This window comes from Armigeres subalbatus, chromosome 2, assembly GCF_024139115.2.
Source record: "Armigeres subalbatus isolate Guangzhou_Male chromosome 2, GZ_Asu_2, whole genome shotgun sequence".
NCBI lineage: Eukaryota > Metazoa > Arthropoda > Insecta > Diptera > Culicidae > Armigeres > Armigeres subalbatus.
The window spans coordinates 258,991,443-259,015,580 of record NC_085140.1 but is presented as its reverse complement, the minus strand read 5'-3'; the positions used below and the strand labels follow the sequence as shown (position 1 = coordinate 259,015,580).

At 39.0% G+C, this 24,138-nt stretch overlaps 1 protein-coding gene across 3 annotated transcripts in view; it reads right to left on the bottom strand.

Annotated features, from left to right (window-relative positions):
• Nucleotides 1-24,138, bottom strand: part of LOC134212127 (glucose 1,6-bisphosphate synthase) — a 340,080-nt gene that overhangs the window by 287,870 nt on the left and 28,072 nt on the right. Inside the window, exon 1 of one of the 3 annotated variants that reach the window (XM_062689705.1) lies at nt 12,392-12,686. The exons of the other annotated variants lie outside the window; for them this stretch is intronic. The gene's annotated coding sequence lies outside the window, so the exon portion shown is untranslated. Of the gene's footprint in view, nt 1-12,391; nt 12,687-24,138 lie in introns of those variants that run through there. 3 annotated transcript variants of the gene reach the window in all.

Here is a 24,138-nt window from a genome sequence, read left to right as displayed (position 1 = left end):
AAGATAATTTAATCATCTTTCAGGTCGTTACCGAATATTGCCTATAGGTGGGCGGGTACATCGCGGGGAGGGGTTTTCGTAAAAAAGGATAAAAAACAGTGATTTCCCATGCTTATTTTTCTTATATCTGAAAATACTACCCATTTTGAACTGCACCTTTTTAAAAATGTTATGCAGGAAGGCGTGTGCTTTGACATGAGGCATTGACTAGTTTAGAGCTTGGTCGCTAGGTGGCGGTATATTTGAAATCATTATTTTAGACTACTCAGGTAATTCCGATATATGGATTTTTTCTCATTGTAAATATTCTTATCGCACAAATTTGAAATTTGTAAAGATGGCGTCTTTAACAAAGTTCGTCTGGTGGGAATGGACTGTCATGTGACGGAATAAATATTTAGGAAATTTACAAATAGGCGGCGCTAGTGTACTTGCAATATTCTTGCATATATGAAATATTGCTTTAGCTTGAGATCCCTCATACCTACACCCAAGTTGTATTCGCCAACACTGTTCAGGATGTCTAGCACTACAAAGTGGTGCTCAATATAATGAGCACTTCTTCCAGTTTTTAAATGTGTGCGATAAGAATATTTACACTGAGGAGAACTCTATATATCGGAATATCTTGAGTAGTCTAAAATAATGAATTCAAATATACCACACCCTGGCGGCCGAGTTCTAAACTTATCAACTACCTCAAGCCAAAGCACATCCCGATCAGTAGATAGTAACAGATTTATATCAGACCTTGTTATTCTGTTACAGCAGTTTTTTATAACAGCGTTTGTTATAATACATGTACCATTAGTAGTTAAAATAACAAAAATTGTAACAAAATCTCTTCTAGTTTTAACAAAAATATTACTAAATATGTTATTTATTGAACAAAAATGTAACTCGTTGTGTTACATAAAAAGTGGTGAAAATAGCTTATACTAGAACAAATTATGTTCTTGAAAATATTGTGATTATCCATAATGTAGGCAATTAACTTTGTCCATCTAGTTCAACTTTGAATGCAGGTTCAAGTTATACTGAAGGTGGTACCTTCGTTTTCTTTCCAATTCCTATCTACCAAAAAAGTAGGCAATTTTTTTTTTCGGTATAAATAAACATAACACATTATGTTATAATCATGTTATGACGATCATAAACATTTTCTTTCCTCCATTTTTGACAGAGAATTTAAAACAAAATTATTGCAAGTTTTGTTATTTGTAACACATATTGATATAATTATGACATAATTTTGTTATGACTAACTGGTCGGGATGCCTTCCCGCATAACCTTTTTATAAAAAGGTGCAGCTCAAAATGGGTAGGATTTTCGGATATAAGTAAAATAATCATGAAAAATCACTGTTTTTGTACCCTTGTTCACTAAAACCCCTCCCCGCGATGTACCCGCCCACCAATAGTCAATCTTTGGTAACGACCTGAAAGATGATTAAATTTTCGAAACAGCCCCAAAAATCCAAAATCAAACATTAAAAAAGTTATAGCTATTTTAATTTGGGGTCAATTTGACCCCAGAGCACAGACAACGTAAGTTTTTTTGAGCACAGACAGAAGGTTAATAACATTTGAGAAGCGAAAATATGAAAAATTGGTATCATTCTAATGGTTTTCCTTAATTTTTCGATAAAATACGTAGTTATGTACACTGTTTTGTTGGACCAAAACATACCTTTTGAAATACTCTACCACTCTGTCTTTGATCCCAACTTCCTATCTCGTTTCAATTCGCTGCAATTTCAATAATAACATATCATGTTGTGTCCTGAATTAACAGTTCACAAAATCACGAATGTAGAACCACTGTGCTAATGTTGACGTCTCTATGCACCACGCACAGCACACTTGATCATCGCGCGGAATGTCTAGTACTGTGGCGGTTCGCATGTGACGGTGACAAGTATGCAAGTGGTACATGGAAGCGATGAAACCATCTTCTAAAGAATGATGTACAAGTTAATGATTAATTATGCTTTTGATATGTTTAATGGATGATTGGAATTGGTTTTGGGGATTTCATAGTAATTTGTGCCATATTCGAAAGGTTCATTGGAATAATCAACAGTTAATTGTTATTAAGGACTTCCAGCGATAGAAACGAAATAAAATATTTTCACACAAATTGATAAAAGTGTGAAATCACAACAAATTGTTCTTTATTGATGAGCTTTTCTCCCAGTATTTGATTCATTGGAAACAATATTTGAAAAGTATGAGCATTATGAATAAATGCCTCGGCAAACTGGTATTTCCTGGAGTTCATTTGAAGAATTTTGGAATCTTTTAACAGTTATGAAGACTCCTGTATTTTTTTTATTCACTTATTAGTTAATTAGTGAACTTAATAGTTTGTCACACAATTTTTGTGTGAAATCATTTATTTGTTAACTCGTCATTGATTGGTTTCATAAATTTTCGTATTGTTAAATTGCCAATTCCTTAGTTCCCTAATTCAATAACCCGTTAATATGGCTGAAAGGACAACTGTCAGAAGAAATGAAAATTAAAAATTAACTTGCATCCCGATAATTCGTCATATCATTTATTCGTGAATTCGTTATTTCGTTTATTCTTTATTTATGATTTTTCTAATTCCTGGGCTCCAAACATTTCTCCAGCATAATCCGTAAATAACTCCTCAATTTTCTCTAGCAATAAATCCAGGAATTTATCCGCTTATCCTTCAGGCATACCCCCGTAAATCTTTTAAAAATGCCTTCGAACTTTTTTAATTGCCCCAAGGATTCCTCCCGAAATTCCTCAAGGAATTCTCCCACATATTCCTTCTGGATTTTGTATGAAATTCTTTCAAAAAATCTTTTGTAAATTTATTATTTAACTCCTTTAAATGTCCCAGAAATTGTTCCGAAAACTCCCCACGGAATTTTACTAGAAATTCACCCACAAAATCCACTGGAAATTACCCAAGGAACTTCCACAAAAATTCCTCCAAAACTTTTTCACAAAATTTCGCAAGGAATTCCACCGAAAATTTCGCCAGGAGATCCACCGGAAATTCTACCTAACATTCTTCCGAGATTCCCAATGAGAAATCATTAAATAAATTCCGACGTATTCCGCCATGAATTCTTTGTTGAAATTGAAGGGTTTTCCGTTGAAAAAGCACGTGGTAGCACTCCCTGAGAGAGGAAATTGCCCAATTCAGCTCATCCTTCGGAAGTTCCTCTAGGAATTCCTTCGCCTCCATGAATTCCTTTGGAAGATCCTCCAAGAATTCCTTCGGAAGATCCTCCAGGAATTCCTTCGGAAGTTCCTTTGGGAGTTCCTTCGGAAGTTCATCCAGGAATTCCCTCGGAAGTTCATCCAGAAATTCCTTCGGAAGATCCTTCGGGAGTTCCTTCGGAAGTTTCTACAGGAGTTCCTTCGGAAGTTCCTCCAGGATTTTCTTCGGAAGTTCCTCGATGAACTCCTTCGGAAGTTTCTCCAGGAATGCCTTCGGAAGTTCCTCCAGGAATTCTTCTGGAAGTTCCTCCAGGAATTCCTCCGGAAGTTCCTCCAGGAATTCCTCCGGAAGTTCCTCCAGGTTCCTCCGGAAGTTCCTCCAGGAATTCCTCCGGAAGTTCCTCCAGGAATTCCTCCGGAAGTTCCTCCAGGAATTCCTCCGGAAGTTCCTCCAGGAATTCCTCCGGAAGTTCCTCCAGGAATTCCTCCGGAAGTTCCTCCAGGAATTCCTCCGGAAGTTCCTCCAGGAATTCCTCCGGAAGTTCCTCCAGGAATTCCTCCAGAAGTTCCTCCAGGAATTCCTCCGGAAGTTCCTCCTGGAATTCCTCCGGAAGTTCCTCCAGGAATTCCTCCGGAAGTTCCTCCAGGAATTCATCCGGAAGTTCCTCCAGGAATTCATCCGGAAGTTCCTCCAGGAATTCCATCCGGAAGTTCCTCCAAGAATTCCTCCGGATGTTCCTCCAGGAATTCCTCCGGAAGTTTCTCAAGGAATTCCCCCGGAAGTTCCTCCAGGAATTCCTCCGGAAGTTCCTCCAGGAATTCCTCCGGAAGTTCCTCCGAAAGTTCATCCAGGAATTCTCCGGAAGTTCCGCCAGGAGCTCCTCCGGAAGTTCCTCCAGGAGTTCCTCCGGAAGTTCCTCCAGGAATTCCTCCGGAATTGAATATGTACATTATGTTGAAGATTATAAATTGAAAAATGTATTGGAGGTAACTATCTTCCTCCGATGGGACTCGAAGGAAGGTACTTACCTCCAATACATTTTTCAAATCATAATCTTCCACTTAATGTGCATATTCACATCTGAATTTTCAGAACATTGTAAATTAATGTCCAAGTCGGGCGGTCTAATACCCAGAAATTAGGCAAAAAAACTTTGATTGAACTGAGCAAATGTGTATGTGTGTAGCATGTGATTGTCAAACACGTTTTATATAGAAAAAAATGGCCGATTCGAGTGCCACTGGTACACAATGACGGAGAAACGTTCCTAGTTTGACACTACTGTTTTTGTTTTTCTATAAATCATGCTTCCCAAGTATTCTATTGGCATTTCCTCAGTTATTATTTGAAAGCTTTTCTATCGTTTTTGCATGAACATGTATCTCGCCTGGCAAGTACAATGGATACACTATGTCCAGGAAGTCGAGAATGTTTCCTACCCGAAAGATGTTTTCTGGACCGGACCGAGAATCAGACTCGCCATCTCCGGATTGCCAATCTTTGGTCGCAAGGCTATTGGAGACCCCCTTTGCATTTTGAATAATATTTTTATTTTCCTATAAAAAACAATGTTTACATTCACACATTGAATCATTTTAGCCGTGGCGCAATCCATTACTCTCATAATTGAGTATTTTTTTAGGCAGCGTGTATGAAACGCTTCGAAGCTTTTAACCGCCAAAATGTAAGCAATTAAACTTGGGATGCATTTACCCAGCCTACTGACACCCTATTGTACAGCCCATCGCCATATCGTAGCCAGGGTGTCCCGGGCACTATTTATATTCATATACAAGGGCTGAAAGCCTCTCTAATAAAGAAGAAGAAAAAATCATAATGTTTTTCAATGATGACAGCGGGCTATGTCCATTGATGTTGATGACACCGTGCTTGCCGCAGGCTCGTATTTACCACACCTTACCACACTAAGTCAAATGCAACAAATGGAAGCGAGAAAGGCATCATCGCCACTGGTGGATAAATTTGTTTTTTTTTTCATTTCAATTCGCCGCCACAATTTCTGCTTCACATCCAATACTTCCACAATAAACTAAACAAGCAAGCAGGGACACGATGATGAAACAGTTAGGACGTGACATATTTATTGGCACGAGTTTCTATTCTACTTCAACAAAATAAGGAAAATCCAAAAAGTGATTAACAGTTGACATGCAGTAGTCAATCCACTCAGTGTTCCTTTATCATTAGCAATAGAAGCAACATTACTTTGATATAACTCAACCGTAGCAGGAAATGCTTCTGAGTGGAAGCAGACAAATATTGCTTTCATTGCTTGTCAATACCGATTAGCGGAATACGTGCTCTAACCCTATTTATGTACGTACATGTCTAGTCTACGCTGACGCAATAAACTCAAAACCATCCTCCGAACCACATTACGTCACATTGCTCTCTAGGTAAATCTCACGCAAAGATATTCTATTTTCACAACGCTAGCTATGAGTCGATGGTTATATAGATCATCAACAAACATCGTCACCAACAAAGATCGCATATAGCTACTTGTAAACTAAGTGGAAGAAAACGACGTTTTGTTATTAAATTGGCTCTCTTAATAGCGAATCAGAGCAGCTTATTGTCATACAAAAGCGCAGATCATTAGCGAAGATTTCTAGCCGAGGCCACTGATGAAAGAAACGTGGTGAGGAGAAGTTCGAAACCAGCCCCAAGTTTAATGTGTAGAAAAATACTTGGCATAACTGGCAATTTTACACTGCGTTGAAAGATAAAAATTTCGCAGAACGACAAGGATCAACTAATGCTAACCTGAAATATGTTGTTCCTAAGCATTCGGTGCGAATATTGCTGTCAATGAAAGCGAATCGTGAAGGTGGTTGCCGCTTCATTTTACATTGCCATTGCCGACAGTACATCTTGAACTTGGCTCACATTATAAATGCTGATACAACAATTAAAATAGTTTATACCGTGAGGCCCCGAAATCCGTACACCTAAGCACACCATTCGCGCAAAAAGCCACACTGTAATATTCAATTCTAATCCAACTAACAAGTGGTAATCGAATAAAATCATCCAACATTTTCCACAAGATTGCTCATAAATACTGCTAGAGTATGGTTGGCGCGAGATGAGTAAAACTGAGATGTAACTAAGCCTGAGCATGAGCATGATTGATCGCCCATCCGAGCAAAGTCTGAAAACATAATGAGAGTATAGAGAAAACATATTTTGATTTTGATATCAAATCGAAATCATAATTTGTTTTCAAATATGAATCATTATTATTGATTAAATATTTTGATCTCATTTTACTGTAGATTTCTAAATGGTATGATCTTACATCAAACTGTGTACTTATTTTGTTATCGGAAACCAATATCAAAATTACTTTTCAATTTGCTCTCATCGATAGCAGGAATAGTTTTCGATTTGATGTCACAGACATTTTTTCTGCTATACATTTTGTTATTTTAACCGTTAAACCAGCGCAAACCGTGACCAGGTCAATTAGGTAATATAATATGTAGGAAAATTTTGAGTCCCTTTCTCGACAACGGACTTGGTAGTCATATGGCTACTGCTTCTGCCTCATACGCAGGAGGTCGTGGGTTCAATCCCAGGTCCGTTCCATTCTTCTACTTTGTATCTTTCTCTATATATCTCATGTTCTAGCAATCGCTAGAACTGGAAATGGACTTCCATACCGTTTCCATTTCTATCCTATACCTTCAACTTGATTATTCTAGCAGTAGCCGCTAGAATTGGAAATGAACTAAACAGCTCGTTTCGCTTCATCTAATTAGAAATTCCATCAAATGCTTTCTCCTATCCATCACAATGGCAGCTCGTTAACCAAGACGGACCTCTGCCTCTCGAACCTAACCCGAAAATTCCAATAAATTCCGTATGATCTCGTGGCAAGTGCAGAGGTATATTCCCGCTTGCAGTGGGCGAGTGATTACATCATCATTTGCTCCACCCTTCCTTACATTGAATTGCATTCTGACGTGGCAGGCGCCAGTATGACCTAACAAATGAGATCACCAGTACTTGTACATTGAAGATGAGTGCTAGTCCCAAGCAAACATCTGTTGGTTCTCTGTGCAAGAACAGCTGATCTGGTCATACTGGAGTAGCAACTACGGGCAGTCAATCAAGCTCAAGCTCAAGCTAGCGCTAATAGTCCCTTTCTCGTGCATTATAAAAAAATAGTATTTTGGCATAACTTTTGAGCCCATAGTCCGATCTTATCATTAGGAAACATTGGGACAGGATTCCTCGTCGAATGCAACTTGTTGTGAGTAAATGGCTGTCTAGAAAGTGACTGAGTTTTCTTGCACATACAGACAGACATCACCGCAATTCGTCGAACTGAGTTTATTGGTAGAAAGTCAGCCCTCCAGACCTCCTATCCAAAAATTCATTTTTGGAGTGAACATATAGCCTTTTTGCTATACCTTGGTGTACGAGATAAGCAAAAAAGCAACATATTTATTTATAAATTTGATTATACGTCCAAACATTTGATGGTATCCAACTTCACCAATAATTAACAAGATACATCCATGAATAAGCCACCACCACCACCTCGGCATGATCTGCCTCGGATCCGACGTATAACACGCGTCCATACCGAAGCTCCATCACTGCTAGAGATTCAAAAAGCCATCCAAAGCATGAAATCGAATAAAGCCCCAGGGGTCGATCGCATATCAGCCGAGATGCTCAAAGCTGACCCCGTGACATCCGCTCAACTACCGCATCGTTTATTTCGTAATATCTGGGACACTGCAACTTTCCCGGTCGACTGGATGCAAGGTATCTTAGTGTAGGTACCCAAAAAGGGTGACCTGACAGTATGCGATAACTGGCAAGGCATTATGTTGCTGTGTACCGTTCTCAAAGTTCTATGCAAAGTAATCTTATCCCGGATTCAGGAGAAGATCGATGCGACTCTCCGGCGACAGCAGGCCGGAATCTTCTTCTTATTCCTTCTTCCTTCTTTCTTCTTTCTTCTTTCTTCTTTCTTCTTTCTTCTTTCTTCTTCCTTCTTCCTTCTTCCTTCTTCCTTCTTCCTTCTTCTTTCTTCCTTCTTCCTTCTTCCTTCTTCCTTCTCTCTTTTTCCTTCTTCCTTCTTCCTTCTTCTTTCTTCATTCTTCCTTCTTTCTTCTTCCTTCTTCCCTCTTCCTGCACCATTCTTCCTCCTTCCGTCTTCTTTCTTCCTTCTCCCTTCATAAGGAAACACTGAACTGACTATCGATAAGCACCAAATCAGTGACCAGGCCAAAGCTTGTAGCAAGGCAAAAACATTTCAACTATATAGCAGTTCGCCGAACTTGAAAATTCTCATTATAAAAGCGGATGTCACATACAAAAAAAAACGTCTAACGTACAACTATACTAAAAAATATTAAACTACATTATACAAAAAATGGAATCATGTCCTATAAAAGTTTCGACTGAACCGGTTTTGTTATTCTGTCTTCATCAGTAAAGCAGGAAGTTATGGATTACACTAAACGAAAAACGGAGTGAGATTTGCAATTGCGAGTAGCTACCCGACTAGAAGGTCATATCAAAATTATATCATACTAGCGAAAGAAACCCAGCTTCGCCCGGGTGTTGCAAATGTCACAATAAACTATTTGCAGCACCGCACTCTAGATCAATTTCCGTTCGTTTGTTTTGTTTTCCCGACTAGAAGAGCATAACAGAAACTGAACACAATTTTAACATATTGTGATATTTATAACTTATTTTGATACAATTTTGTTCTTAGCAGCATGTGTAGCAGCATGCGAGTAGCTACCCGACTAGAAGGTCATATCAAAATTATATCATACTAGCGAAAGAAACCCAGCTTCGCCCGGGTGTTGCAAATGTCACAATAAACTGTTTGCAGCACCGCACTCTAGATCAATTTCCGTTCGTTTGTTTTGTTTTCCCGACTAGAAGAGCATAACAGAAACTGAACACAATTTTAACATATTGTGATATTTATAACTTATTTTGATACAATTTTGTTCTTAGCAGCATTATCTTTCAAATGTTGTAACAGGATTTTATCATAATATGATTTAAAAAATGCTTAACACCGAATTGCCCAACAGTAGGCAATTAAAATAGATGTAGCAAAGTCCTCCAGCCATAGATATCACAATGCTGATATAATTTGAAAAGGTTGCCTTTATTGCAATGTTGTTAGTTTCATGTTCTCGAAAAATATTCTTGTACATATAAAAACAAAAATTTCTGATTGTTGATCACAATCTGGAGACCTATCACGACCTGTAAAAAAATCCAACTGCAAATAAACAATATATTTTGTATCTGATTCTGTTATAAATGTTTATCAAAATTTGTTATTTTTATGATAAAATTGAAACAAAATTTGATAGTTTTTTGTTTCCAGTAGTGTAATTTTTGATAGAAATTTAGATATTTTAACAACATCCTGCACCATGTTTCTAACAAATTTTGTTATAAAAATTTAGCATAACATAATAACATAGGTTGATATAATTTTGATATGACCATCTAGTCGGGTTCCTCAACAGCTGACCCAAAATTGTATTCTAATGATTTTTTACATTTCCCCGTTAAATTCATCAACCTTTTACATATACAAACCTTGCGGATCCCAAAACGAATCGATTAGGGAAAAAGTCTTGCAAATCGGTCTACTCGTTCGCGAGTTAAATCGTCAGGAAGGAAATCTCAACTCATTTTTATTATATAGACTATGTTATTATGTTATACTAAATTTTTATAACAAAATTTGTTAGAAACATGGTGCAGGATGTTGTTAAAATAACTAAATTTCTATCAAAAACTGCACTACTGGAAACAAAAAACTATCTAATTTTGTTACAATTTTATCATAAAAATAACATATTCTGTTAGAAATTTATAACAAGATCAGATACAAAATATATTGTTTCTGTGCAGTTGGAATTTTTACAGGTCGTGATAGGTCGCCAGATTGTGACCAACAATCATATTTCTTTTTGTTTTTGTCTGAACAAGAATATTTTTCGAGAACATGAAATTAACAACATAACAAATAAGGCAACCTTCTCAAATTATATCAGCGTTGTGATACCTATGGCTGGGAGACTTTGCTACATCTATTTTAATTGCCTACTATTGGGCAATTCGGTGTTAAGCATTTTTCAAATCATATTATGATATAATCCTGTTACAACATTTGAACGATAATGGCTACTGAGATCAAAATTGTATCAAAATAAGTTATAAATATCACAATATGTTAAAATTGTGTTCAATTTTTGTTATGCTCTTCTAGTCGGAAGCTGTCGAAACTTACAAGAAATAGTTATATTATAGTTAAAATGATTTGAACCAACATTTGAAAAGAGTATAACTGTCAAAAATTATTTTCAGTTGTTTGTCTATGTATACAATTATGCATGTGGACAGGACAACGAATCGAAAATAATAAATTTTGGCTGTAACGCCTTTTTCTGAATGTTGGTCTAGATTAATTCCATTTATTGAAATATTCAGCACTAACGGCTACATAATCTGAAATAATTGGGCAAGTCGTCTAGTTCACATCATATGTTCTACTAGATTGAAGTATTCGGGTTTCCATTAGAAACGTTATTCCAAACTTTCGTCACTTTCCCGAAATTCCTAATTTTCGGGCAGTATTTTCAACTGTTATGAACAATCTTTCATGAAATGCGTATCCAGTATTTTGCGCACGGTAATGGCGGCGGGAGTTCCCTACAGTTTGACATTCAAGAAGTAGAACACATTTGCACTCATCAGGTCTGCATTAAAATGTATGAAAAATAATTCAGGATGAGCGGAAAGATTATTTGATTAAGATTTTAGAAAAAATAGAGCTTTAAACATTTCTACAGATTACACGTTCTTAAAAATTGAAAATGTTTATCAGGTCATTTTTGAACAGCATTTTTTGAAAATTTCAAGCTGTTTTGCTTATTTACCTATATGCATGGTTGTTAATTGCAACCAGCTCATTGAAGTTTGCGACGTTTGCGAAGTTTGCGATTAAACATTCAAAAGTTTTTCAAGAATGCATTACGACGATTTACTATAATTGATAGTGGGTTTGTGTATTACTACTTTATTCGACCTGATGAAAAACGCTATTCATGTAATGGTGTCACCAATACGGTCTTTTTAATAATCCGATTGAAACATTTATTGTTCTTGATTTATAATGTAGACGAGAAGCAATACGCAATAAAAATGTATTTGCGGGATCAACTGATAGACTAAATCTAAAACGAAACGTCATCATATCCCGCAAATGGCTCACTTGCCCCTATGGAACAGTTGGCCCAAACTACGCTATCTATAATGAAGAATAAAAAAATCGTGCTTGCTCATCACATAAATCAGTACAACAGTTGCTAATTACATGATATGCAAATGCATGGATGTTAAACTTGACGTAGAAGCATGGAAGTAAATAAATAAAGAAGTACTTTTTAAACTCTTAACCGGAAATGTCTTTGTTGACCAATGTAATTCCAATAAAACACTGCTCAAAGCGATAACATGTAGTGAACGCAATTAAACTATAATTCCGGAGAAGTCTCTGATGGCCTAGTTCCGAGGTTTTAATTAAAATCTTGCAATGCTAACGACACAAAACTTGCCTTTTCAAAACAAATCTAACCACTATACAACAGGGTGATAGTCATATCGTGTGCAGGAGTTTTATTTTTAGTCGAGTGCAATCCTCAGGTAAATAAACAACAAAGACGAAAGTAGAGATAGGGACACGGCAGGTATTTCCGTCCATCGTCGTAGGGGCTAAAACCAACGAAAGCAACGTACATTTGCTAGAACTCCACTATAGCAGAACGTTTCTCCTGAGCTTACGATTTGATACGTATGAGTTTTACAAAAAAGCGTCTTTTTATTGGTTTTCGAGACTATGACGAACAGACGAAAATACCTGCCGTATCCCTAGAGCACACACGCGGAACATCAATATGGAAGGAAGCGACTTCAAATATATCAGGTGACTGACGTCTAGAGACGACGAAAACAAATATTCGCGTGTTATTATTACTACTAAATCATTAATACAAACATTCAGATTTTCCACATCTAAATTTTTATACTAGTAAAAATAGAATCATTCACCAAGCCACTTGAATGGTTCGAACATATAAACAACCTCAAAGAGTCAACGACACTACTCACGGAAACGCGCCCAGTTGCACAATTTTCAAGGTGATGAGCCGTCGTCTCTATCTGCACTAGTTTGTATCAGTTACAAAATTCTGTTCAAGCGCCACCATAGGTACCACAATCAACAAAGTACACATAAACAAAACTAACAAACAAGTATATGGTTGCAAGACAAACGAAACACTCGGCGGCCATAACATTGAGAATGAACCCGAAACGTTGCCAAAATCAAATTCTAGAAGCTATGAGCAATAAACCATTTCCACTCGGCCGGATATAATTCTGCACTGTTCCCTTCCCTGAGCATTGCGCGGAATCCGTCATATTCTCGCGGACAGACTAAAGCCGACCACCGTAGCTTTGTGAATACTTTCACTTGCAATATAGACTAACCTGGTCCACGTGCTACATTTCATCGAATTCGTTTTCAAAAAGCGGAAATTAATTGCGACAGAATGTTGCATCGTTAATTCAATCTGCCACGAGCGGGCGACACGGCTTCGAGTAAGCGCAAATCCGCTTTAATGGGATGCCAAATAAAATTTTCCGATGCACCGGGTATGGTAGTAAATAAAGTTGCACAACATCTAGTGCATTGTAGGGGATAAATGAGTTAAAATTGTCTGAGGAAATCGTGCGGTAAAGTGGTACCAAGTTTCTTGTATTGTTAATCGCCATACATACAAATAAGTTCACCCTAATGCTAGTGATAATAAGTAACAGTGACCCCAGAAATACCATCGTCAACTGACACCGTTGATATTGAGTAACTCTGTTTGAAGCTAGTCCCTTGACGCCTCATAAAAAATAATTATGTTCTGCTCAATTGTACTTCTATGTTCGAAACTGCTACAGTAGTAGCAGGCATCTCACTTCGCGACATCAGCTCAGGAATTTGCTTAAAGGAATAACAATGTTTCCGTCGGACATTCAATTTATTGCTCGAATTTGTAAGAGATAAATATACGCAATGTGCTACGAAGCTTTTTCAACAACGTATTTTTCTACAGATGGTTTACGTCAAAAGCCGGAGAATACTCGAGCACAGAACACAGATATCGATATACAACAATTGTGTTCTACATACTTGTTGTCAACCTAAAACTTTGAACTATAGACGTCTGAAACAAGACATCTTCATACAGATTACTAAAAAAAATGTAGGGTTACTGCCCTTTGAATTCATAACAAGATGTACCCGCCCATATCAAAACAAATTGGAAACATTTTTTTCAACAGTAAACAAGAATGGCTTTTTGTAACAATGAGTTTGTGATTTGTAATATGTTGTAATATGTAATATGTAAACAAGAATGGCTTATTGTAACAATGAGTTTGTGATTTGTAACATGTTCTATAATTTTGTATATGGTTATATGTTAGTGGGCTTTTAATGAGATTTTTCAAGATTATACATACACTTTGCGAAGGTTTCAGTTGATGCATCGTGCTACAAATATGCTGTTAATTCCAACTTACCCTAAGATTTCGCTTGAAAAACAATGATTTTCCTTTTAAAAAAAATGACTCCCTTGTACCAATAGTGGAGCAACTGTACAAAAAGTGGCGAGTATCATAAGTAATCAATGGATAGAATCACTATGCGAACCAAAATTAATGTTTACCAACACTAAATATTGTACCCATTAGTGGTGTAAAAATTTTTGGTAGTTGTTGGTGTGAAAAAACATGAATATCATTTTTGCTAGCGAATTCATTAGTTTATCTATCAGCTGAGTTTAAATAACTTCAAATTTTGTATAATTACCGTTTCATTTTATCATTTTATTTAGTGGATCTATTAATACCTACAGTGGAGGTCCTCCACTATGGACACCATTATTTCTAGTAATTCTTCCTAGTAACTCTCTAAAAAAATATATAAAATTGACACAAAAAAAGCTAATGTTCCAAATACCTATGCGATCGTGTTCATCAAAAATATTAGCACGAGAGGAGCCAGCCTTGGGCTGAAAGTTTTGCTAATAAAGACAAAAAAACAGAAAATATTAACAAAATTCAAGCGAAAAATCAAGACGGTTATTGCCAAATTAAATTATTTTGTACCAAAATCTAACATTTCTTCGCATTTCATTCTATTTTTATTGACGACTAATCTCAGCACAGTGCTGGCAAAGCCACCACATTTTGCTACTCCGTTACGAATGTTTTCAACGTTTGGTAATATCCTCACACATTTGTTTGAATTTCAATTTTGATATGTACGTTATCTGTGGCTCTACCATGTATTGAATACAAAAACCGAATATCAACGCCTTCTGGAAAATTCTTTCCGCTTTTGCTTCGTACTCTCGTGCTGCTACTATTCGTCGAGTGACGACGTCTACCTTCATCATCATCAATCTTCTCTAGGACCGACCACGCTCGATCGAAGCGCAGCAGTGATTTCTCACCGCATTGATTAGGACAAAACCAATTAAAAATAAATCTCTCGTTAAGATCGGAAAACCAATAACCAATAACGACAGGGGGCAGAGTTTCAAGTGAGGTAGACGAAAACATACGCGAATTTTCTCTCCCGTTTGCTGTTGTTGTGTTTGTCAGAGGTTCCCATATAAGATCTCAATACGTTCAGCGGGTTAGATATAATGTTTCTATCAATTACCATTTTGTAAAACAAGACATATGGTAAGGGAAGGTAATATAATCTCATTTCGCAAATTAATCAATAATTCAGCGATAATACATCGTTTTGTAGAGAACTCTATTCGATCAGAGCGTCTTGCGGAGTCCAAAGTACGTACGATATCCTGTCTTAATGCGTCTCCGAATTTCTCTGCTGGTATCGTTATCGGAGGTCACCAGTGAGCCCAAGTACACGAATTCTTCTACCACTTCGATTTCGTCACCACCAATCAAAACTCGTGGTGGGTGGCTTACGTTGTCGACTCTTGAGCCTCTTCCTATCATGTACTTCGTCTTCGACGTGTTGATGACAAGTCCAATCCGTTTAGCTTCACTTTCCAGTCTGATGTAGGCTTCCTCCATCTCTCTTACGTCCCATAATATCAATGTCGTCGGCGAAACCAAATAACTGGACGGACTTCGTGAAAATCGTACCACTCGTGTCAATCCCTGCCCATACTATAACTCCCTCCAAAACGATGTTGAATAGCAGACACGAAAGACCATCACCTTGCCGTAACCCTCTGCGCATTTCGAAGGGGCTCTAGAATGCCCCTGAAACTCGAGCTACGCACATCACCCGATCCATCGTCACATTGATCAACCGTATCAGTTTATCCGGAAATCCGTTTTCGTACATTAGCTGCCATAGCTGGTCCCGATCGATTGTATCATATTTGGCTTTGAAGTCGATAAATAGATGATGTGTGGACACGTTGTATTCGTGGCATTTCTGCAATACCTGAGGTACAGCGAAAATCTGAACTGTGGTAGAGTGTTCACCCATAAATCCCGCCTGGTACTGCCCCGCGAACTCTCTTGCGATTGGTGTTAGTCGGCAACATAGAATTTGGCGGCGTTCAGCAATGTGATTGCGCGGTAGTTGCTACAATCCAGCTTATCGCCCTTTTTGTAGATGGAACACACGATACCTTCCATCCACTCCTGCAGCAGGACCTCATCCTCCCAAACCTTGGTAATTGCCCAGTGCAGTAATCTAACAAGTGCCTCACCACCGTGTTTAAATAGCTCTCCTGTAGTTGGTCAACTCCAGGGGCTTTGTTGTTTTTCAGCCGGCCGATCTCCTTCTGGATATCCTGGAGATTCGGAACCGGAAGTAGCATGTCCTGCGCGCGTGCTCCTAGGTTCATTACCATACCGCCACCGTTGTCTGCCACATCGCCATTCAGGTTCTCTTCGTAGTGCAGCCGCCAACTTTGGATCACCTCACGTTCGTTTGTAAGAAGGTTCCCGTTTATGTCCTTACACATATCGGGCTGTGGCACGTAGCCCTTACGTGAACGGTTTAACTTCTCATAGAACTTTCGAGCGTTATTAGCGCAGTACAGTTGCTCCGTCTCTTCATGGTCTCGATCTTCCTGCTGGCGCTTTTTCCTCCTCAAAATCGAGTTTTGTCTGTTCCGCGCCCGTTTGTATCGTGCCTCGTTCGCCCTCGTGCGGTGTTGCAGCAATCTCGCCCATGCTGCTTTCTTCTCCTCAACTAACTGCTCATATTCGCCGTCATACCAGTCGTTTCTCTGATCCGGAGGCACCGTGCCTAGTGCAGCGGTTGCGGTGCTTCCAATGGCGGATCGAATATCTCTCAAGCCATCTTCAAGAAATCAAGAGACGCTGCGCCTAGCTGCCTTTCCGTTGGTAGTGCCACTTCCAGCTGCTGCGCGTAGTCTTGGTTTAGTCTACCGTCTTGTAGCCGCCCAATGTTAAGCCGCGGCGGACGACTCCGACAACGAGATAGTGGTCGGATTCAATGTTCGCACTACGGTAAGTGCGGACGTTCGTGATGTCGGAGAAGAATTTGCCGTCGATTAGAACGTGGTCGAATTGGTTTTCCTTTATTTGATTAGATGATTTCCATGTGACCTTGTGAATATTCTTGCGGGGGAAGAAAGGGCTTCGGACTACCATTCCGCGGGAGGCTGTAAAGTTTATGCATCGTTGGCCGTTGTCGTTCGATACGGTATGCAGACTATCCGGTCCGATGGCCGGTCTATACATTTCCTCCCTTCCTACCTGTGCGTTCATGTCACCGATGACGTTTTTGACGTCCCGCAGTACGCATCCATCGTATGCCTGCTCCAGCTGTGCATAGAACGCTTCTTTCTCGTCGTCGGGTCTTCCTTCGTGTGGACAGTGTACGTTGATGATGCTATAGTTGAAGAAACGGCCTTTTATCCTCACCTTGCACATCCTTTCGTTGATTGGCTGCCACCCAATAACGCGTTGTTGGCGCATCTTACCTAGCACTATGAAGCCGGTTCCCAGCTTGTTGGTGGTGCCACAGCTTTGGTAGAAGGTAGCCGCTCGATGCCCGCTTTTCCACACGTACTGTCCTGTCCAGAAGATTTCCTGCAGCGCTACGACGTCGAAGTTGCGGGATGTAATTCATCGTAGATTATCCTGTCCCAACCTGCGAAGCCTAGCGACTTGCAGTTCTATGTTCCAAGCTTGCAATCTTCATTCATCGGCTAGGTCGTTGCCGATTATATCGAGTCGTATTAGCTTCTATGTCGTTCGTAATGGTTGTTCTTAAGGCTCAAGGAAAGTTGGGCAAAGAAAACAGTTTTCTGAATTATTCACCACCGGTGGTATGTCGTCTGTCTCTTTCCGTCCTTCGGAAAATTGTGATTGAAAATTGTGATTGGAAAATTGTGCACCACCGGGCAACATCACAAACACTCATTAAAAAAAATACGGATTTATGTAGTAGTGTGTTGTCAACCTTAATTCCCCCTTAAAGGCAGCTTATTGGGCCTGCGCAAACCTCCTGTCCTGTCAGAGGGCCGTCGTGTCAGGTCTGTTTAGCGCCTGTTAACACCAGGACTTGGGCTTGTGCGCTTTGAGTGGCACACGGTCGCTTTGGCGGAGCCTACTTGCGGATACATGCAGCTTTTTATAGAAGTTTAACAGAGCCCACTTTCAAACTCCACCGCATCCTAAGCAAGCCCCACAACATACAGTGGCCTAGACAGGGATCGTCAAGCCCTTGGATATAGTCCCTGCTGCCCCCACGTTCTTCTTCTTCTTCTTCTTATTGGCATTACGTCCCCACACTGGGATAGAGCCGCCTCGCAGCTTAGTGTTCATTAAGCACTTCCACAGTTATTAACTGCGAGGTTTCTAAGCCAGTTTACCATTTTAGCATTCGTATATCATGAGGCTAACACGATGATACTTTTATGCCCAGGGAAGTCGAGACAATTTCCAATCCGAAAATTGCCTAGACCGGCACCGGGAATCGAACCCAGCCACCCTCAGCATGGTCTTGCTTTGTAGCCGCGCGTCTTACCGCACGGCTAAGGAGGGCCCCCACGTAGAAACACATTAAATGCAAAATTTCAATACTGTTGCTTTTAATCTATCGAAACTTTGATCAATGGCACGACAAATGCTAGGTAAAGCATACCATAGGTACTTCGCGTACCTGAAGAAATAAAATAGTCTCCATTTCGCGGTCCTTAGCCTCTTACTCAGCAACTCCTATCCATACCTCCTCGTGGCGCTGACCGGGATACGAGCAACCTTAGGGAAGATCGGGTAACTAACCCCGGTGGGAACTATGGTCGTATGCAAGGGTAATGAGGGATTTGCTCCTCTCTGGAGGTGCAAATCTGATCGAGCGTCTGTTCTTCGTGTTAGGAGCGGCTCACAACAGCGTCTGTATTTACTCCATGTTAGGGGCGGCTGATCATCGCCCGAGTGCCAGCGAGGGACTCTAAACTAAACGGTGCATATCATGCAGCATGATGTATAAGCTACCGCATTTGCGTGTTGAGAATTATGGACAAATTCTTCAACTTTAGCCTGATCAGCATCTATGCCCCAACGAACGATAAGCCTGATGACTTGAAGGATGAGTTCAATGAAAGCCTTGATAAGGACTACGGAGAGTGCCCAACACACGATGTAAAGATTGTCATCGGGGATGCAAATGTCCGATAATTGATTCGGATCACTACCTTGTAGTTGCAAAAATTCGGGCGCGACTTTCCAGCGTCACGAATTCACGAAACAACAGAACGATGCGTTTCAATATCCAATGCTTGTCAGTTGACGGAGTTGCTGAGCAGCCCCACCAGAAGCTGGACGACCGGATCTGGCGACGTCAACAGATTGTGGGAAAATATCCACGAATGATAGCGGCTCGTACCCGTTCCAACAGAGAGCGGTACAGTGTAGCAAGGGCAGAAGAGAAACGAATCTACCGCAGAAAAAAAGGCAACACGAAGAGAGTGTGATAGCTGAAGCACAGGAGAACATGGATAGAAACTATATGCGGAGGTTTTACGCAACTGTCAATGGCGCGCGGCATAAGACTACGCCATATGCAATGACCGAGAGAGGAATTTGCTGACAGACAAGACTATGGTGTCAGCCAGGTGGTTTTCGTGAGGGCCGATCAACGACGGACCAGATGTTTAGCCTGCGGATGATCCTTGATAAATTCCGGGAGTACAACTTGCAGACTCACCATCTGTTCATTGAGTTCAAAGCAGCGTATCAAGTATTCGGATTGCAGACGAAGTGTCAACCTCGTTTGTGACCTTAGACGGATTGAAGCAGGGTGATGCACTTTCGAATTTATTGTTCAACATTGCACTCGAGGGCGCTATTAGGAGATCTGACGTGCAGAGGAACGGCACTATCATCACACGGTCGCATATGCTCCTATGCTTTGCGGACGACATCGACCTCATTGGAATCGATCGCAGAGCAGTAGTGGAGGCTTTTGTCCCACTGAAGAGGGAGACGGCGAGGATAGGTTTAACAATTAACTCTACCAAGACAAAGTACATAGTGGCAGGTAAAGATAGAGGAAGACCTAGTGGTGTTGGTGCTGAGGTAGTGCTTGATGGGGATGTGTTTGAAGTTGTTGAAGAATTTGTTTACTTTGGAACACTTGTGACATGTGACAATGACGTTTCCCAAGAAGTGAACACGTATTGCTGCTGCGAATAGGGCTTTTAAAGGATTACGTAACCAGTTTAGGTCCCGCAGCATGCAGATGGAAACGAAATTTGCTCTATACAAAACTCTGATTCAACCAGTGGCCCTTTATGGACATGAAGCACGGACGTTAAAAGAGGCCGACCGGAGAGCTTTCGGGGTTTTCGAGCGAAAAGTGCTGCGTACAATACTCCAAGGGAAAATAGAAAATGGTGTGTGGCGCAGACGCATAAATCATGAGCTGTATCAAGTATACAAAGAAGAAAATATTGTGAATCGTATAAAATACGGCAGACTTCAGTGGGCTGGTCACTTAGTGCGAATGTCAGAAGAAAGAATAGCGAAACAATATTCAACAGAGAACCAGATAGGGGCCGGCGACTTCGTGGAAGGCCACGAACACGCTGGCTGCACGCGGTGGAATTGGACCTGGGGATCCTGAACGTTCGGGGAAACTGGAGGAACATCGCCCAAGACCGACGATTATGGTACTCTACAATACGCCAGGCATATGTGTAACGACGCTGTAGCCAACCAGGTATCCAGGTATCCAGGTACTTTGATCAATGATAGGCAAAGCAGAAATAATTTCATGGTTTATAAAAATGGATCCTTGCATTACCAATGGCCTAATCAACTCCAGCCTTTATCACTTGTCCATGGTGTTTTGATGTCAAAGTTCACAGATTTAAATTTCACTGAAAATAGAGAACATGACGATTCATACCAAGATACATTATTTTATCAAATGATGAAACTCGTGAATAGGCTATACGTTTAAGAAGGATTAATGGCTATTTCACAGTTGGGTTTGAAGGGTTTCGGGATCTGCAATAGCAATGATTTTCTATACACCGGAACTGACATCGATACGAGGTTCTAAGTAGGTTTTTCAGATGGCGTTGGGTCACACGTAAAGCGCACAAATTAGTAAATGATAATCTTGAATAGAAATAACTTCAAGTTTGTTAAGTATTCAGAAACCCAGAGGACCAGAACCCTTAAGAACTCGATTTTTTATAAATTGATTCTCCAGACAGGCCCTCAAATCCTACTCAACAAAGCATTAAGAACTCTCTGATAAATAGACGCAGAGGCAGATAGAAATTACTATAAGGTCTGAGGAATGTTTAACAAATTGGTCAATATACGGTGTGCTGTCCACGATGTCCACGATGGAGCTATCTTCACCGCATAGTTCATATTGGAGCACAGCGAAATATAGGAGTTGCGCGATTCTGCTCCCCATGAATATACAAGTACCAATTCTAAGCAAAATTCGGCGTCCCGGATATAAATTATAATATGATCAATTCGTCAGGTCAAATTTTGAAATTTTGGAACTTTCCCGGCAGAAGTGTATCGAGAAGAGAGATGAACGAGGAATAAGGTTTTGCATTCATTTGACAAATCAATCTGAGGAACAACCATGCTTGTTTTACGCGCCTTTTTTCGATCGTATTTTTGAACATGTGACTTAAATTCAGCATGAAAATCTATGGAATTGTTTTACAATACATCCTAAATAAATCAAAGAAAACAACGCTTTTTCTAGTAAAAGGCATGGCAGTTAGAAGCCCACCACTCGTTCCTGCTCTATACGAAAGAGGCCATGGGTTCAATTCCATATTGTTCCCAAGCAACAAGAAGTTCAGATTTTACTTAAATTTGTTACTAACCGAACCCATTGGTTCACTTTTGGTTCACATTCAGTTCCAAACACCTTAACGGAACTTCAAAGTTCACTTTTGCGCTCCCACCATACACAAAATTACTTAAAATGCGTGCTGATTAAGCCAAAACCAAGGTTATTAAATTAAGTGTGAATGTGAGTTCAATGCAATCGTATTCCGTAACTTGCTCGAAATAACGCCTTATCAAGTTTAAAAAAATAACATCCCTTAGGAACTTGATTTAAAAAAAAAATTAACGATTTCAAAAAGTTTATACTTAAAATCGGAATCATTATTAAAAAACAAGACAGCTCAAGAATTATTTTTGTCAGATTTCTCGGAGAATATCACAGCTTGAAAGCATTTTATAAGAAATGAAAAAAATTCCTAATGGTTTCACAGACTACTATGTGCTCGAAAAAAAATTCTTAAATTCAGCTATACTTCCAAGATTCCAGTTTTATATCTAAGCTTTAAAATGATTTTTTAAATTTTGGAAATTCTGTAATGCGGATATAATTTTCTAAAATTATCAATCAGATTCATAGACGGTGAATGTGTTTTCTTGAATAGAAACAATTCAGAAGTTTTAATTTAAACTAAGAAACATATAACTCTAAGCAAATTTGAGAGCTAATATATTTGTATTTCGAGAAGAAAGCTGGTATACGAGAAAGGATCTTAGAAGTTAGAGGGTTAGGTATCGGTTATTATTTTGAACTGAAAAATTTATTCCTGAAATATCTGAAATCTCTGACACTTGAGATTAGTTTTTACTTATTTACAATGCTCTGAAAATCTCCGATGTAAATATGTACATTATGTGGAAGATTTGATTTGAAAAGTGTATTGGAGGTAACCACTTTCTTTCCATAGGACTCAAACTCATGACCCTCAATACTGAGGGCAAAATCTTCCACATAATGTACATATTCACATCGGAGTGGCCAATACCAAATAACTATCTTTGATTGAACGGAGTTTTTGTTTGTTACATTTAGGATTGCAGTTCTAAAATTCCAAAAAATCAGAAAAAAAATATTCTTTAAAAGAATGATAAATTTCTGTAAACATAATTCTAGAGTTAAGATGTGATTTCTAAGACCTAAAATTGTCAAGGAATTACTTTGCTTTTATGCTGGAAACGAAGAAATTATTCAACTGTTGAGATACCATGGAAAATTTGTGAGTTTTGAGCTCATAAATAATTCTTATAACAATATACATCCTAATAAAAAAAACTATAACAATTTTATAACAAAACTCATTCAAACGGCATTTCATGAATCCTAGAATTCAAATAAAATGTAAACAATTATCAGAAATATTGTTTGAAAAAAGACAGACAAGACAGACGGGTTTCTGGTTCAGTGGCCACCCTGCAACTAACAATCACACGATAACTAAAATTTTATTAGGATATAATATGTTTGGATCCCAAAGTATATACACTCATATAAAAAACATTAGCATCTTGAATCAACCAAATCATTTTCAGAAAATTCTAAAACAGCAATTTTCCAAAAAGTGAACAAAAATCCGCGATTTTCACGACAACATTTGAAGGAACCACGATTTTCACGACTGGAATAGCAACATTCGCGACAAACCCGCGAAATTCGCGAAAATTGACTCAAATTCCGAACATGGCTCATATTCCGAACACTGGCTTTTTAGCACCCTAAAACTAAGAATTTCCTCGGTTTTCCGTACGCAGAATCAAGATTGCAAATAAATTCAAGATCCCATGGAAAAAACTACACGAATATGGTTCAAATTTTCGTTTAATCTTGTTCGGAATTTGATTCAAACGTTGAGTCATGTTAGGAATTTGATTCAAAACGATACATAAAGCGTTCTCCAAGGAAAAAAAAGCATCTCAGTTCGTAATTTAAAATCTAAAAGTTGGGAACATCTAAAAAATGGAAATTCCGAAACATGCTCATTGAAAATCCTGAACAATTTTCCGTAAAATTTCGAAACAGTTTCCCGTGGATGTTCTGAAGAATCGCCCATGATAATTCGGAAGAATTTTTCGCGGAAGTTCTTAATAATTTTCCTTAAAAATTTCAAACGATTTCTTTGGAAATTTCCGCCGACTAACATGGCCTTGGCGTGACGCCGCCTTGACATTTCAAAGCATAATGGTTCTTATAAAAAAAAAACTTTAACTTTCTTCAACAGTAACTTTCTAAATCTTACAGATTTCGAAATATCTTATCTAACAGGGTGGTAAAAACTTTTAATTATCACTTCGTAACATCGGATTTGCCGATCAGTAAGTGATTTGAGATTTATCTGATCGTCTGATGTCGAAAAATGGCAGTAAAAAATCCACATTATGTTGCACAAAATACAACAGCGGGAGCGCTCGAGTGTATGAGGATATTCGGTTAAAAAAATGGGACCGACATGTATCATTTCCACAACTTATGTATCAGAAATTTCGCTCGAAACTTTGTATTTTTCCTTTGA